The following is a 14,766-nucleotide window of genomic DNA, read 5'->3' as shown; positions in this document are numbered from 1 at the left end:
AGGCTGCCCAGAGAGGTTGTGGAGTGTCGTGAACGGCGGAAGAATTGCAGCACACAATATGCGTGAACAGCAAATCTCAAAGTTTATTGATCGCTCACATGTATTTATATTGGTGTTAACGAAGCTTATACATATTGCAAAGCTGAGCTCATTATTGGTTAAAACACACATGAATCAACCACACCTACTTCTATGCTCTAATGATTATTTTATTTCTATGTTTACGTTCTTGTGGCTATTCTACCTAGGCTATCTTCATTTTTCTGGCAAAAGATTTTCTCCCCCATCTTCATGTTGCAGCAAAGGTCACCATGACCCTTGTCAGTGATTGGACACTGACTACTTAATCCCCAGCTTGTTTCCCCTAACCTTATCCAACAGTATCACATCAAAGTGGCCTTTCTCAGCTAGCCAATTATCCACAAAGCTCTCCACAGTGGAGTCTCCCTCTCTGGGGACATTCAAAACCCACCTGGTTCCTGTGTAACCTGCTCTGGGTGCCCCTGCCTTGGCGGGGTGCTTGGACTGGATGATCTCCAGGAGTCCCTTCCAGCCCTGGTGATTCTGTGAGACAGTGAAGAGGGAATTTGTTCCACAATCACTTGCTTTGAGGCAAAATTGTCAGTAGGAACACTTTTTGCCTCTTCTCCGTGCTCTGTTCTTTGCAACAGGCAATTGAACAGGGGCTGTGATGGGCTCCAGGAAAAAAAACCCAAAAAACAGTGCTGAAATTTTGGGTGTATGCCAAACACATCCCCTCTGCTCCTGTGACTGAAGGAGTGAGATGTGCTGGCAGCGGTGTGAGTGGGTACATCTGCTTCCTGTGGGATGGATGGTGGCTGACCCTCAGCTGGGTTATGCTTGAGTGTAATGTGAATTACAAGGGTGGGAGTTCTGGAGCTAAATGCACGGGTGGAGTCGATGTGGTTGGGAGGGGCCCTCCCTCCCTCTGTGAGTTCGGGCTGTGAGTTTTGCCCGGTTTCTCCCCCAGCAGCCCTCATTGCCTTGCAGCTGGCCGGCAGTGGCAGAGTGAGGACAGGCAGCGTCCCTCTCCCCTTTGCTGGGCGGCGCGGGCGGTGGCAGCGCGCACACACGGAGCTGTGCTCAGGGCAGTCCTGCTCTGGCCCTGCAGGGCTGTGCTGCCTTAATCAGTGCCATCTGCAGGGCTGCAGCTGCATTCCTGCCAAAGGAGCCAACCATGAATGGCCCGGAGATGGCCTGAAAGCTTTGGTGAGAGTGGGCATCAGAATGTCCCATCTGCATCATCGGGGTACTTTGGGCTGGCATCTGTCATAGGCCACAGAATTGTTGCAAGTTCAGCTTTCTATTTTTAGCCCTTGAAACACAGCCTGCCTCCCTCTGTCTGCCAGTGGATCTCCTGGGATGTATCTATGAATGATGTATTTATTTATGCCTGTGTTTATTACTTAGTCTATAAGAAGTTAAGCAGACTTAAAAATAGGATCTGAAACACAGAAGGCATTTTCTCTACTTTCCTTGGCTTCAGTGAGAATGCTAACCCACCAATTCCTTGTTCTGAGCAACTAATAAAAGCAACAGATGGTTGCTTTTATTGATTGATCACTAGAGGCATATGATAGATGTACTTTTGAATACAACTAAAATCCAATTGCCTCTGTATGTTAGAAACAGTTATATCATAAAAAGAATTATTCATGCACAAAAATATTTGGTAAAATTCAGAATAAACTGATGTAGTCTGTGTTGAAGATTAAATAAATACATCAAGGTGTTAATTGAAAAACTTTTTTCTATTTGCAAGTTAGAAAAATTGGAGTGTATAAACTTATATAGTAAGCAGATTAAAAAATATTCCCAGGAGCTGTATTTTCTACAAAGGCTCCCTGAACTTCATCAGTTCTGCAAATGTTTTGTCATGATGTGTTGTAGGAGTTAGATACGTTAAGAATCTGACGTGCTGTGTTTGTCCAGAAATGAAAACCTTCCAGATGTGAGTAATGCTGTTTTATTTTTTATTGCTATTTTTTTTTCTTTTCTTTTGAAGGATAGTAATATGAAAACATTTGAGCACAATCTCTTATTTGAAATTACTATGTAAATCATGAAGATGCACATTGGCAATTGCATTCTGGAAGGTATATGAATATTCTTTTGAGAAAGCTAAGGATGTGGAGATTTTAAACAGTTCTTCTACACACATATATACACACACATATATCCTCTAAAATCAAAATATGAATAAAACTTCAATAGTATTAATATGCAATAGTTTGTCATTAAATCCTAATAAGGCTCCATTGAGTGGGGAGTGAGGGACATCTAATGAGGAACCATTTTTCTTTTAGATGTTTGCAGAATATTGGAGCACAAAACAAAAACAAAAAACAAAACAGGGAAAATAGTTGTGAACTGAGGATGCCTGCATGAGATGCACAGAATTATTCAGTGTTGAGGAATATTCCAGGTGCTGCTGGCTGGGTGTGCTGCTGTTGTGCCCTGGCTGGGGGGAAGCAGCTGGAGCCCCAGGCAAACAGCTGTGAGTGTCCTTTTGCACTTTGGTGCTTTTCAACAGTTACACCATATTAATCAGCAGCCTCCAACACTCAGAGTTTGGTGAGCTCCTTGTGAGAGTGTTCTGTACCTTCACTGGCAGCTACATTGCATCTTCTTCACTGGCTGGAACTGCAGATTGCATCAATGGATTTTAAAAACTTAATTTTTGATCTCTGGTATATTTGTTGGTATTAGACATACTGTGCTTAATGTTGCTGATTCCATTGTAGTGCTTGCTGTCTGATCTGCTGCTTGTGTGTGTTATCCATCTGCTTCTGAACATTTTATCACAAGTTTTGCAAACAACTGAAGAATTAGAGTCAACTTGAAGATTTTTGAGAAAAAATACAGGGGGCAAGGGGCTGGAGAATGTAGTGCAAGAATGCTTTAAATCCAAATTGAAAAACTGCTGTTAGGTAAAAAACAATGAAGATACTATTAAGGAAGATTATTCTCCTGATCTTCCAAACGTTTACATTTTAGATTGTACATTTTAGTTGTGACAAGTTAAAATTTTGTTTGTTTTAAATAGAAAAGAAGGTGGATGTCAGACCTCTGCAAAACTTGAGTACATGCTGTCGCTTCTAAAAGAAACTTAACTTTCCTTATCTTAACAAGTGATATTCCCCCTCTTGTGGAAGGACACATTACAAAAACTATGATAAGGGTCTTTTTCTAGTTAGACCATTTGGGAATTATGTTATTTTTCATGAAACATTTTTGATGCTGTCATAATTATCCACATAATTGCTATGTGCTATCCTACTTGTGCCTGATTGAGAGCCTTCTGTCTACTACTCTTGCCACAGACATCACTGGAAATAAAAAGAAATGTGAAATAGCTTGTGTGGATACAGACTCCTCAGAAAGGACAGGCTGGGATGGTGAGGAGGAGAGGGATTGCTTGGTGCTCCTCTGTGGGACTGGTGATGGGGTCTGTTCATAGCTCATGGGTCAGGAGCAGAGAGGGGTGGCCTAAGTGCGCTTGTTACATACCAACAAACATATTTCATATTTTTATTAAGTTTGCTGATAGTGTGGGCATTTTGCACAGTTTGAGCTCCCTGCCCAACTTTTAATCTAAAAATAAGGTAAAGCAGACTAAATTTGAACATTTTTGCTTTGTAAATACAATTGAATATGAAATCTCATATTCAAAATCCTGTGTCTGAAATTCTGTATCTTTTTCCTGCAAGACTTCTTTATGCATTTGAAGAAGAGCACACAAGACAGGTTATTTGTACAACATAAGAAAGCAAGTCTCAGTAGAGGATTTCTGCTAGTCTCACTTCATGCCATGTGAGGTACGCATCACAACGATGCATGTACCATCAAAGTTTGTCTGATGCACAAACTAAGCTATTATTACTTTCACGGAGTGGCCTTTCCAAAACTCATTAAAAATATTACATGAGTATTGAAATAGTCTTTATAAATTTCAAATGCATCTGCAACAATTTGCAATCAGAAAACAAAAAAATACAATTTTGCTTAGCCCCATCCCTGTGTTCAAGACCAGGTTGGATGGAGCTCTGAGCAACCTGGTTCTGGTGCAACATGTCCCTGCCTGTGGCAGGGGGGTTGGAACAAAGTAAACTTTAAGGTCCCTTCCAACCCAAACCATTCTATGGCTCCATGATAATTTCAAGGGCTGAAATCTAATATGCATTCTAATAAGGGGTGAAAAAAATCTAATCCTATACTGCACACTGTAAAAATAGATGAGAACTACTGACTATTATATTAGAATCTAAGTAAACAGGGCAAGAACAGAATTAACTGCTAAAGGTATAAAGCTTAATTTTTGTTTATTAAAGCACTGTACATGTTAACTATATATTGTTCAGAGTAAACTAAATTTTACAGAGTTTTTAAATTTACTCTCAGTAAATTTTAATTGAAGAGCCTTAAAAATTATAAAAGTAACTTTGCTTCTAATTTTGCACATAGTACATCTCACAAACATTTCCTTTTGAAGTATTGAAGTGAGGGAATAGGTAATCCATAACTATACTGAGTAACTCAAATGATATTTTAAATTTTGGAACTAAGATTCTGCATGTTGCTCACATGCACATGGACATACAAAAAATACATGGACATAAAACATACATTCTACATATTTGGTACTTCAGTTCATTTTCTAAAGTAATGACATAGTTAAATTTCTGATATCAGGGCTGAATGTATCACTGGCACACAATGCACATGACATTCTGTTCATTCAGTTAATGGCTTCAAGGATAGTTTAACCAAGTGTATCTGGCACACAATGCACATGACATTCTGTTTGTCCAATTAATGGCTTCAAGGATGGTTTAACCAAGTATTTGAAGAACTGTACACCGAGATTAAAGATATGTATTGAATAACTTTTTATCTCTTAAATATAGTCACTTCTTTTTATAATCATAAAAAGCATAAATCAAAAAGCAAGGTGGTGGATGCAGGGTGGGAATATGGGTTTCAAAGCTGGGAAAAAAATAGTTGAGGAAGTTATTAGTGGCCTCAATAACATATTTTAAAACTGAGCAAGTACCTTCCAACAGTTTACAAAATACTAAAATTTGATCACATTTTTCTAAATGCAGTGTAAAACAAATGAGTAAACATGAAGCATGATTTTCAAAGAATATTTTAGTTTTAAAGGGATCTCTGGTGGTCCTCCAGACTGACATCCAGCTCACAGCAGCACTAGTTTCGGATAGAGCAAATTATTCTGTCTTTCATTTTATGAGCATCATCTTGTATGTGGAAAAAGGGGAGGGAAGGAAACTGAGAACTCCGTAGACACAGTCAGAGGAGAAATGCATGTTCTGTGTGTTTGCTTCAGGCTGCAGGTCCCTTGTTTCTGTGTCCATGCCAGTCAAAGGAGCCACCTCAGAAATTTTTTATCTGAAGGTTTCCCCAGTTTGAGCTGAGTTGTCCAGTTTCTTCAGGCTCAGTCTAGGTCATAATGAGGGAGATGTTTGCTTGGGGTTTTCTGATCACTTGGATTGATAGAGCCAGCTGACAGACTAGAACAGCTTTGAAGGTATTTCTGCCCATTCAGCCTATTTATAATACTGGTGTGTTGTATTCAGTGGAATTAACTCACCTTGTTCCTTTAGACAAGTCTTTCATTCCATCCTTATTGTTAACTCTGCCTTTCTTATATGAGCTATCATGCTTAGTGCTTTTCAGATAAATAATTTTATTGGAAAATAGCTAAAGAGTTACAGAGACTGTAATCTCCTTCTGCTAGGGATTGTTCGAGTTACTGAAGCATTGGTTATCAGTTGTTTCTTGAGACTCCCAGAGCTCTCAGCTGTGTACCCTGGTGGTTGTGAGCACATTCCTTGGCAAAGAAATCTGCTTACCATGTTTGGGCAGATGGGGAGCAACTCACCCTTCATTTTCTGGTTGAATTTCAGTTTGTCATTTTTGGTTTGCAATTTTCCATTTCCAAGGATCTTTTTTTCATTATCACACCTCCCTCTAGTTTAGCAGCATCTCCACATTCATTAAAGCAGTTTTTATTTCTTGCACCTCTGTTACAAGACTGAACTAATGACAAAGTTACTAATTCAAAGTTCATTACTAATGAACTTTGTCACACAGCATTAGCTATCTCTCTCAGCAGATGCCTTGAACTTTTATAATTCTCCCTGAGCCTTTCTACATCATGGAACAGTCCCAATGAGCATGGAGTGTTTCTGACACACTTTGTTATGTGGCACCAAATACTTTGCTAGTTGGATGTAAACTACACAAGTTATTACACAGAAATTGCTCATTTCATAGGCCTTTCACCTCTTTCAAAAAGACTTCTCCATCTCAGAGTAGGTAATAATTTCTTTGCATGTGCAATTCTTGTTGTGACTGCCAGGAAGAGTTCCACCCATACAATGATTTTTTTGCAAAATCTGGATTTCATCCATGAGTATCTGGTCTCAGGCCAGGGAGTTAATATCAAATAGTTTGCAGCAGAAACTCTCTGTTATAACTCATAGAGTACGTAATGAAAAGAGTGACTTAGAAATGGAATGTCCTAAATTCTTTGGCCATCTCCCTCAGCCATCCAGTCCTCAGAACACATTTGGATTTTTATTTACTTTCTGAAGTGCTGATAGCCCTAATTTTTCCCAAGATCCTCTTAAAGTTATAGAGTTTTGGGAGTAAAAGATTTGTGTGTTGGATAATGAACTTTCAACCCCATATGAAATGACATAATGCTCTTGAAAGAGACTGAGGTGGATATGCCTCATTCCAAATGTGGGTGACTTAAAGGGTCTCATTATGGAAAAATAAATGGAGCTTCATACTCATAATTACTTTAGCTGACATGTTTAGCTGAGCAGCAATAAAACATACATCATCTTAATATATATTGTTAACCTTGCCAATGATTTATACCATGCAAGATGAAATTACCTCACCCAGTTAGAGAGAATGAAGTCAGTAAAAAGCAGCTCAGGATAATTAATCTAGACAAAGTGGCAAGTAGGTTTTTCACTGCTTAATATATGCTATTATGAAATATTTAAATACTAAAAGACAACATGAAATTCCTTTCTTTTAACCATAATTGGTCATGCTGTGGATGTGTTCAAACAAAAAAGATATTTCAGATATTTCATAACAGTAAATAAACATGGTTTTATTTCATTTTGACAACTACATTAGAATGTGCAGATTTTAAGCTAAGATCTCCAGCCTTGACATTCTTCTGATGAATCATGGATGCAGAGCAACAAACAAGAGAACTTTGCTGTTTGGGGTGTGAGTCTGAATACACTTCTGCTTGGGAGAGAAAATTTTTCTTTAGGTGTGTTTCTTGCAGTCTTTTCTAATCTGAGAGAAGTCAGCCTGGTGATGACAGGAACAGGGAATCTTTGTAATAAGAGAAAATAAAATTTTGTACTCCTCTACCTTTTCTCCTTTTCTGTTTAAGATGATTATTCTTTACATAAAACATGCAGAATTTATACATCTTGGGATATTTTAAAGCACTTTAGCATAAAAGGAGATAATTATATTTTATTGTCTAACAATATCCTTCTTTTCAATTTGGCCCTCAGGGCACTTTTTGTAGCATCATTGTGCAAGATGGGCTTGTAAGGTTCATATACTTTTTAAGTATTCCATAATGAAAATCAGATGAGCAATTTCACACACAAAAAAAGAAAATAAAGTAGTAGTTCAAACCTAAGATTTAGAGAAAAAGAAAGTCCATATGTTTTTAAATCTTTTGTCATTGTTGTTTGTCATTTTGTAACTACTTGGAGCAATACTTAGTCCAAGATTTCAAATAGAACATGGTTGGCTCTTTAGTCATGGTTAGGCAGTTGCTTAAGGCCACCATCACTTATGTTCTGTATGCCAGTGAACACAGGAAAACAGAAATTTCTTCAAGGCAAAGGCCTGATTTAATAAGCTGGTTTCTTAAACCAGCTGCTTTCTTAAAGTTTCTGGTTACTCCTAGCTTTTGTTTATGACTGAGTTCTAAAGGACATGCTCCTATGCAAGCCTAATTTTTATGATGTGTTGTGAATTAAATTTCTATGCTGTCAGTGGAACACAGGTGCATCTTTGTGCTTCTTATACAGGCCACTGATTTGCTGTGGTAGATAAGGCCATAGAGGTTAAATGTTTTGTCATCAATATGATGAGTTGTACAGAAGGAAAGGGAATGGCATTATAAAAGGATGGGGGATGAGAAAATGAGATGGAACTGCAAATCTCTAGGAAGCGTTTGGATGCACAGTTTCCCGAGAAACAGGGAATCCTGGACCTGTTCAGCATGAACATAAATATCTATGGAAGTAAATTAATTTTAAAGTGGCCAAAGTATTTGGATTTTAAAACTGTTATTTTTCTGGTTCTGGATAATCTTAGAGAAGAGGATTTACAGTACTATTCATTGAATGAATATTTGATTGATTTCTTATACAGCTTAACTAAAGGCTTTATTCTGGTTTATAATTTATAGTTTTATAAAGCATTTTAAAGACATCAAATATGAATGCATTTTGGGTCCCAGTGTAGGCAATGGGAAGGAAGATTGAGGATGGTCAACACCTTGGAAACCCAAATCTCTTAAGAGCCATTTGAATGTGGAGCTACTCCCAGCCAGCAGTAACATCTGGATTTCACAACAGCTTAAATAACTTTCCAGATGGATGTTGCTTATGTTCCCATTTCCATAGACAGGGCTGACACTGTGAAAAAGGAGTGAGAAGCTTGAGGATCTGTTTACAGCATCTCTACAGTGCTTAACTTGTTCTTACTGGCAAGTCATCCATTTCATGGAGCTTGAGAGTTATGGAATTGTCATGGTTGGAAGGGATCTCCTGAGATCGTCCAGCATAACCCCCTGCCCAGGCAGTTTAAATCTCTTGGCACATGTCCTGGTTCTGGCCCAGAGCAGCAGGAGGTGGAGTGGCCAAGACTGTAATGTTACTCCATACCAACTTATGTCATTGCCAGGGGTGGGGGAAAGGGATTCTCTCTGTTTCCAAGATGGAGGACATTCTTTTCCAGTGGGAAAAAGCATGGTGTGGTGGGGAAGAGTCAGATGGCATTTGTTGTGTTTTTCTGTGTAAACTGTTTCTTTATCTTATACCTTTTGTTGCTGTTATTGTTTGTTTTCTTATCTCATTGCTGTTTCCAGTAAATTGTTGTTATCTTAACCCATGATTTTCATCTTTTATGCCTCCAATTCCCAGCTCCATCTCTGGAGCAGAAGGGGGAAGGGAAGAAGGGAAGGGTGAGCAATCAAGCGGTATGTGGTTTGGGAGAGTCCTGGTGGGGGCACTGGGGTGGGGAGTACCATTCCTAAACCACAACAGTATGTTAGCTGTAGATAGGAATCACATTTGGTTTCTGAAGATGCTACACTGAATGTTGAATAGAGAGTAATATGAAGAGTGTCTTGAATTCTGAAGGAGACATCACTAATCTGCTGGATGTGTCACACAGTGGGGAAAGCAGGCAGAAGGCTGCTGCAGCCCCTGCCAGGCTCTCTGCTGGACCCTGCTCTGCTGGACCCTTCATCCCTCATGTGCTCCTCTCATTTTAAAGTTTCTGAAGCAAGCTGAGGGCAGTTTGTCCGGCTCAGGAGGGCTGTACATTTGTACAGAATGGAAGTGAAGCTATGTATAAGTGTTTAGGAGTGCAGCATGAGGATTTTTAGGGGTTTGTGGGGATGGAAAAACTTCTGGGACAGCACTGAAGGGCTGAGTATGCAGAAAAAGGCAGAACTGATGTAACCTTATCCATACTGACTTTTGGCTCTGGTTTTTGAACTGAAACCTCCTCCAAACTTTGCTCAGTTTGCAGCCCAAAAGATGCCGGCAGTAAGAGAAAAATGAAGCAGTGTGGACAGTGAAGGGTCCAATTAATTTTCTGGCCCTCAGTTACTTATCAGCATGGATGTTTTCTATGAAGTTCAATCCTAGTTATAATATAATTTATACTGCAGTATAAATAATAAGTAAATTATAAATTAATTTCTTCTTCCTAAATTAAAAATAACCTAGGATAGCATTTTGATTTCAAAAAGCTTACGTTTTCTTCATCAACATTATTGTCCGCTCCCCACTCAGGGTTGCATGTGCCATGACAGATAACAATGGCCCTGTCCTAAAGATCTCTACATTTAAATATTTTGTCTTGAAGAAAAAATTTGAGTGTAAATTGTGTCCTTGGAAGCTTTTGGGCCTTCAAAGCCATTTAGAAAGAACCAACACCATACAGAACATCTGACAGAAAAAGAATTCAGCAGTATAGATTTGTGGAAAGTAATTTTGAAATGTTGGTGTTGCACTGGTGTTTCCTCAGAAAAAATGTGCAGCACCTCTTATTTTCAGAAGAAAAAGAATATAAGCTGAACTGTACACCTGCTAGAATAGAGACAATGCTGTGCTCCTACCCAGCCTAGTCATGGCTTGGACGCTGTTGCTGTGCCACAGAGCAAACAGGGAATGCACTCACTAGATCAATCAGATTGCTCTCTTTGGTATTGTTTACAATAATTGTTAATTAGTTTCCCAGGATAGTACCTCATTTGCGGTCAAAATAAAATGTACACCAGATGGAGAGAAAATGAATTCCAAAGCAGTAATCTATTTATATTCATAATTATTCCTTGGAACTCTAATGGTGGTGGTTTTGGCTGTTTAAACTCCAGCAACAGATAGATCAAGCAGATGACATTGCTTAAACATTATTCAGGATTTTATTGGATAAACCATAAACAATTGATATATGATTGCTTTTTGACTGGCTTCTTTCATGTGTATTAATTTGATATTGTAATTAACAATTTTTCATTTAGAGAATTTGAGTTCAAATTTAAAGTTGCAGAAAATATTTGGATGCGCCTAAAGTGTCATTTCTAATATGTTTCAGCATTTTTGCTATAAGTCCTGCTTTTCCTTAATTCTGAAATTGGCTTTTAAAATGTGATGTATGGATGTCTTGATTTAGAAACAAATACATTCTTAAAAATGAAGACAAAATACTAGGTATGGAATGTTTGTAGATTTTGTGTCAGTTTTTTTCTGGAACAACTTTAAACTTAAAGAATCTCTTAGACCTCATGGAAAATAGTAAAAAAGCATAAATTACTTTATCTTTAGAAATGATATATTTATATCCTGCCCATGTTTTTATTCCTGTGGGCTATTTCATTTGGAATCAAGATTATTGTTATATTCTTTTATGCTAAGAATCTGGTCATTCATGTCATTTCTCTCTCCCGTAAAATTAGAGGGTTTTGTTATTTCTCACCCTTTTGAAAGAATCATGTTGTTACAAAGACAAAACTGATTCAGGAAACATATTCCTAAGTATGTAATTAGTAAGTAATTTCAGTGGGAATCTCAATGTGCTTGAATTTAAGGATGTGCTTAGTAAGCTTCTTCAACTGATCCCAATTTACTTACTTTGGAATAATTCTAGTATGTCTATTACTTCTATAGTAAGTAACTTTAAGGATAAGTAAGTCAAAGTTCCATAAAGTGGTGCAGATTTTTTTTCCCTATGCAGATATTTTTTTGTGCTTAGAATAAAGGATTGCTGGAATGCAAGCTTTGGAGACTTTTGGCTCTGTGGTGGAGCCTATGGGGACTTGGGTCTTGATATTTTTGCTTTGAAAAATGAAACTGGCTGAGAGATGAACTTTTATACTGCTGTACAAACTGTGAGGGGTATCTTGGCTGTACTCTAAATATTCTGTCACCTTTCTGAATCTGAACACTTCAGTAAGAGGGTGTTTAAGGAACACTTAATTCAATTTTGGTTTTTATGTAGAATAAAAATGTAAAAATGACAAACTAAATTCACATCTCTGTCCCATTAAGATGATGTTAAGAAGGCTGTAGTTGGTGCCCAAATATATGGAGGTGACAAAACCAACAAAACCAGAGTTGGTCAGGGGACTTTATTTGTACTTTGCTTTTAAAGGTCTTTAGAAATCAACATTTTATGTGCAGATTGTATTCCCAAATAAAGAAGATCAGACTATTTTCATCACTGTCTAAAAATATAACATTAAATATTATATAAAAGACAATTATTTAAAATATGTAAGATCCTATGAAGGTTTTTTTTGACATTCACCTAATTTATGTAATATACATGATGCTTTTCTGTTGGGTATGGGATAAATGAAAATCCATCTCTGACAAGGAGAAAAGCATATTAATGAAGTTTATACAGTACTGTCACGGATCAAATATTCACATGGGCACTGGCACAATGTCTTGGCTGTGTAGGATTACAGGTTAAACATTTAGAAACACATACAGGTTAAACATTTAGAAACCTTGGGAAATAAATGTACGTAGATAATTCTGTAGACCACTAAAAATTATCTGTAATTTATGTAAAAAAATTGTTCTGTCCAGGTTTTATTGTTAAATGTACACATTCTAATTTATGCTGAAATGTTTGTTCTGTTTTCTTTTTCAAAAGCAGTTTTATTACAGCATGAAGTTTGACAGTGTTTCCTGTCTGATATTATATGGACATTGGTTTAAGTTGTTGATGTTTTAAATAACACAATTTACGAATACATGTAGAAATGAATAAGGCAACATCAAAATGGTAGATATTAATTATACTGGCACAGATGGAATAAGTCTTTGGTGGCACACAGGGGCCTCATTTATCAGCCACTGGGATCTAGCATGGCTTGAGGCAGCAGAAAGTCAAAGAAGAGTTGGACAATGGAATCATGGTGCAGCCAAGTGGGTGCTGTCTCTAACAGCTGCCCAAACCTTTGGGCTCCAGTGTAGGTTCTCTTCACTCCTTTGTAGTTCTTTCCAGCTGTGTAAAGGATGGTCATGAGACATCTCACTGCTTTAGCTTCTCATGAGCTGCTGAGTAAAATTTCTTTCTTCCATTTATGGATTGACAGAGAGCGTCTGAAATGTAAGAGAGGATCAGGATCGTGCACAGAGCTCCCATGGACACCAAAAACAACAAAATGATTGTTGTACCTGACAAAGTTGTGTCAGCACAGGGAGGTGAAATTAGTCTTGTTTCTCATTCAAAATGCATAAGTGAGCATGCCAAGTTTCTCCCTCTCATTCTGGTAACTAAGTTTTGTGTAGAAATAGTCCTGAGGTGTGTTTTGAAGCAAGTTGGGGTTTTTTTAATTACTGTATCTTGGAGGAAGTTTCCCCTCTCTCCAGTGAAATCCTACTGCAATTTCAGCTGTGGCAAAATTAACTCAAAGTAATTATAGTTTGAAACAACAAATCTATGCTATATATGCCTTATTTTATGCACTGTTCTGCCCAATGTCTAACTTAAAATACTGCGCATTTCTGAATGAATGATTCATTTGAGGGAAGTAATTCTAAACTGGGAAAGTGTGCAGCTGATCAGTCATTAAGGAACCCCCAGTGAATAATTACATCAATGCATCTGAGCACATGGGACAGGTTTTAACAGGGTGGAAGGGAAATGCTTGTATGGAATATGGGAGTCAGAACAAAGAAATCTTGCAAAAAAGGAGGAAAATTATTTGTAAACCAGTGTAAAAGAAGACAAAGGCAACACAAGAGCTAAAAAGTCTAAATTTTAGAAGTAGAAATGGAAAAGGAAATATGATGGGGAAGTAAAAAAAATGGTTTGTCATTTGCAAAGATCAGGAACTAAACTAAAGCAACTGCTAAGCACCTGACTCAGCAAACTATCCAGCCATATGCTCAAGTGCATTTTTACTTAACAAAGCACTCCACAGTCAATTAAGCAATCACTGGGTCAGGAGGAGTCTTTCCATAACAACTATGAGAATTTAATCTCTTAGATTTTATTCCTTTTTAATTTAGTAACATGTAGGTTTTGTGCTCCCACTGTTTATGGGATTAGACAAAATGAGGCTGAGACAACAAAGATTTTTATAGTTTCTATATAAAATTCTAAATGCATGTATAATGAAAAGCCCTCTCTTTCTGTTTACTTTACAAAAAGTATTTGAAAAAGTTGCATCAATTGCAAGGTTTCTGCTTTGGAAATATGGCTTAAAAATACAGAGTTTGAAGTATGTAGGAGAGAAAATTGGCATGAAATTACCTCAGTTGTCTGTACTCCCTCTCTGTAACAAGAAAGAGTGGTAACTTTATAAGATTTGGAGCTATCTAGGACAAATATTGATTATTTGGGAAAGTGTAGAGTTCTGCACCAGTTGTTCAGTAGCAGTGGTGCATTTCTCTTGCCCTGATGGGCATCCCTGCTCTCTCAGACAGCCCAGAATGGTCTGTGCCAGCCCTCTTTATCAGCTGCCCTCCACTCTCTAGTTGGTGCCATGCTCATATTCCTAGGAAAAGAAAATACTGTGTTGTGTGATGTAGATAATTGCCTTAGAGACCCAGGAAAGAGATCATGTTCAAAACTTTGAGATATTTACTGAGACTACCTAATTTACTATTATCTATTGGTAAATTGTCTAAACTAAGTAACAGCTGATAATTAAAAAAGCACATAACTACTGCCTTTTCTTCATCAAGGAGGTCATTAGCAATCACATCAGAAGAGGAAAAGAATATATATCCTAATTAGTGAGGCAGAACTATAAAGACAGAATGTGTTGTTCAAGGTCATCTAGAAGAGATGTTTTTTGCTGTAAATATAATTAGGACAAATTGTCCAACTCATGGAGTCGAGTATATGCAAGCATGATCATACATGGAATTAGTTTTTAAGATAATCAATTGTTTAAAATAGCACTGAGATGCATAA

Source organism: Agelaius phoeniceus, chromosome 1 (assembly GCF_051311805.1).
Source record: "Agelaius phoeniceus isolate bAgePho1 chromosome 1, bAgePho1.hap1, whole genome shotgun sequence".
In the NCBI taxonomy this organism is placed as follows: domain Eukaryota; kingdom Metazoa; phylum Chordata; class Aves; order Passeriformes; family Icteridae; genus Agelaius; species Agelaius phoeniceus.
Note: the sequence above shows the minus strand (reverse complement) of the source record.